General features: G+C 59.9%; 1 pseudogene across 1 annotated transcript; it reads right to left on the minus strand.

Annotated features, from left to right (window-relative positions):
- Nucleotides 1-1,046: 1,046 nt before the first annotated feature.
- On the minus strand, nt 1,047-2,800 carry LOC123413584 (annotated as a pseudogene). Its single transcript, XR_006613768.1, has one exon. The product of XR_006613768.1 is annotated as an arogenate dehydrogenase 2, chloroplastic-like (transcript).
- Between the last annotated feature and the right edge of the window lie 1,011 nt (nt 2,801-3,811).

Consider the following 3,811-nt stretch of genomic DNA (forward strand, 5'->3'; position numbering starts at 1 on the left):
GGCAAAAGAATTCGAAAAAGTAGATACGATGGAGACGTATCACCGGCCATCGCGACCGACAGTACCTCAGCGTTGAGGTCTGCCGGCGCTACTGGCAGACGAGGACGTCGGTCCTGTGGAGTGATGTCCACCTCCCCAACGCGTGGCATCTCTCCGCCGACCGCGTCCCCATCCCTCCGGTGCCGACGAGCGACCGTGCGCGCCGCGTGGAGATCGACTGCCGTCGCTGCCACCTCCCCGACGACCTTTATTACGACCCAAGGTACGCCGCCGACAGTACCTTGTGGGACACATGGTTGAGGGACGAGCACGACGTGCGTCGTGCCTCGTACTTCGCCGGGACGGTCGCGGGGCCGTGGCGGGCATGGGAGGTGCACGGACATACGTGGGTGCGCGGCATCACGCCCACGCCGTCGCCTTTGTCGTCTCCGTCACCGTCACCACCTCCACCTCCTCGCATGACGGAGGAGGAGGAGGCCAGCCTCATTCAGCTCGTCATGGAGGACTCCATGATGACGCATGATGAGCGTCAATGGCCGGGCCTGGACCACGCCATGGCCCTTTCTACGGCCGGCGACGTCGCCATTCCCGAGCCGAAGGAGGAAGAGGAGGTGGTCGCGTTCCCACCGGAGCTCATTGACGCGTCGTGGGGCTGGTCCTGCACCGTGCCGGAGATGGCGCAGGCAGTGGGGGTCGTGAACTGGTGCCCCACGCCGCCGCGGTCACCGGAGCAGGAGGCCTCGCCATGGGAGGAGGTGCTGCAGGCCAGCTTCCAGCACGCCCCCGCACACCAAGGACCGTTGGCCCACCTCTGGCCGTCGCCGCCCTACGTCGACCTCGTCAGCGACGACCTGGCGGCTATTTTTATTTTATATTAATTATGTCAAAAACTAGGTCATTTTGTGGCCGTGAAAACGGGACCTTTATTAATGTTTTAAACTTTTTAAACTAGGTTTATTTATTTTTAGTTAAGTTTTTTTTAAATCAAATTCGACAGAGACATGATTTGGAATGCAGTCAAGGATAGGACGCACGCACGACCCAGCTTTTCAAACTGAGTTTATTTAGAGTTTTTCTTTTTTTAAATCAAGTCCGACGCGGACATGATTTGATGTGCGGCCGCGCGGTGGACACACGCACAACCCAACAGACAGAGCCAGACAAGCACGAACCCATTGCCGTTTCAAATGGACAAAATTCGAACAAACCGAACGTCCGTTTGGGGTCATGAGGTGGAGTTGGCCTGAGGGGGCGCACGACATGACCAAAATGCTGGAGCTAGCCGACCATTTTCCAGAAACCGCAACCGCGAAGAGCTGCGACAGGTCACGGCGACGCGGCCGAGAATGCTGGAACCAGCCAGCCACTTTGCTGGAACAGGAGGGGAGGGGAGGGGATCGGATCTACACAACACTGACGATAGCTGTCCACCCACTACCTACTCGGCTGCTCGACACGATTCGTCGCGAATACGCGATGTCTTTGGATGGAAGGGACCACGAGTCCACGGCCGATTGATGTCAGCGATATAAAGCGCGATTCATTATTATCCCTACGACGAGTCGTCGTCGTCGTCGTCGGCGTCCAGATCACGGCCGGTCATCAGACAACGACTCGGCGGCGGACGAGGAGCCCGGGCCGTCAGTGTTGAGCGGCGGCGAACCCTCGAAGAGCTGCTTCCGGAGCACGTCGTGGAGGTTGTGGAAGAGCCTCCTCTTGACGGTGTCCAGGGCCGCCTCGAGCCGGTGGAGCAGCTCCGTCGAGTTCTTGTTGTACATGAAGAGGCCGTTGTAGAGGTCGAAGCTGTCGCTGCAGGTGTTGTCCACGAGCCGGAGCAGCGTCTCGTACCCCTTGGTGTCGATGGGGGTGGGCCGGAGCCCCAGCGTGGCCAGCATCCGCCCCACGGTGTGCGCCACCAGCTGCGTCTCGGCGGCGTGAGCGTCGTGCTCGGCGCAGGACATCTCCACCATGCGGCACCCCTCGCGCGCGAACACGCCGAGGAAGGCCTCGGCGCGCGCTCGGCGGGCGGGGCAGTCGCCGACGCGGACCCTCTCGAACACGAACGGCAGGCCGGCCCAGCCGTCGCGCGCCGACTCCGGGCCGAACATGGGGTGGGTGCAGATGATGTCGAAGTCCCCCGGCAGGTAGCTGAGGAACTGATTCCTGGGGAACTCCTTGACGGAGAGCACGTCGGCGAAGAGCGTGTTGCGGCGGAAGCGGTGCACGGGGAGCGAGCGGAGCACGGCCTCGGTGGAGAGGATGGAGGTGGCGAGGAGGACCACGTCGGGCTGGCACTCGCAGAGGTCGTGCGGGTCGGCGTAGAAGGACGCACCGAGGTCGGCCGCGGCGGTTGAGTGGTCGGAGCGGGAGTGCGCCAGCACCGTGTGCCCCTGCCGCACCAGCGTCCGCGCCAGGAACTGCCCGAAGTTGCCGAACCCCACGATGGCGATCTTCAGCCGCGGATGCCCGTCCTCCTCCTCCTCCCCCTCCGCTTCGATGACGCCGGACCCGTTGTCGAATGGCTGCCGCGCAGCGGCCGTGGCACGCACGGCGCGGAGGCGGAGCGGAGCAGCGGCCACGGGGAGAAGACGCCCCTGCCACTGGCATGCCGCCGTAGACTCGTCCACGGATTGGAGGCTGGTGAGAGCCGCCGGCCGGCGGCAGGACGGCGGCAGGTGGAGGCGGGCGGGGGAAGAGATGGCCATTCTCGCGTCTGTCTCGGGAGCGGCGGCGCTTGTCGGTGCGGTACACTATTTATTCAGAGCGGATCTAGGTCTCGAGTCTCGGACAAAAAGGAGGCGGTTTTGTGGGCCGGGCTGGACACACGGGCGGCAAAAGAGGCCCAGAAAACCCACCGTTTCGGCGGCCGGGCGACGGGGAATTGCGAGGGGAAGAGAGGTGGGAAGCGGATTGTGGGGAGGGGGAAGGGCGGCGATGGATGAGGGGGTGGAGGGTAGCGGCGGCGGCGGCGGTGGCATCGGGCGGAAGATCCCGGCGGGGGAGGTGGAGCTGAAGGAGAAGTCGGGGACGGCGTGGAGCCACTCGTTCCTGAACCAGAAGCCATGGCACCCGCTCTCGTACCCGAACCAGCGCCGCAAGTGGATCGCCGAGCAGATCCACACCAACCGCGCGCGCCGCGACGAGGAGGTGCAGCGCGAGTTCGCGCAGGAGCAGGAGTTCTTCCGCCAGACCGCGCTCTTCTCCAAGAAGGACAAGGAGAAGGTATGCACAGTTACACACGCACATACATACTTACGCCGTCCTCCTCTTTTTATCTTTTATTAGATAGACTTTTATTGTCAGCTCATGGGCACTAGCTTGAACTATTGTGATCGCCATGGAGGTGGATGGAATGAATAGTTACATTCTTTTAATCATTTGATTCTAGCCTTTCCTGTGGCTAATCGTGTCGTGATGCTGGTATTTTGGCGGATAATAGGGTAAACTAGAGCTTTACTGGGTCAAAAAAGTGAGACGCTATTGGAAAAAAAAAATAGTGACAAACTATTGTCTGCACGCATTTTGTTCCGCAAACACGGTGCATCTTCCCCTACAAGCTTTCCAAAAGACATGGCTTTTATTTTTGACATTATCTGGATTCTCGTGAATGGCTGAAGTTTCAGTGTTACCTAAGGAAGGATGGCTTTTTCCTAACATTAATTTTGATATCTGCTTCACACTCGCCACAATGATGAACCTTTGTAATTGGCCAGCACCTTACTTAACTTCATCTGCAGTAGGCTGCAGAGTCTCCTCATTTTCTGTTATTTTGATAGCCATGATACTCCACTGAGAGCTCCCCAATTTTATG

This window comes from Hordeum vulgare, chromosome 7H (assembly GCF_904849725.1).
Source record: "Hordeum vulgare subsp. vulgare chromosome 7H, MorexV3_pseudomolecules_assembly, whole genome shotgun sequence".
NCBI lineage: Eukaryota > Viridiplantae > Streptophyta > Magnoliopsida > Poales > Poaceae > Hordeum > Hordeum vulgare.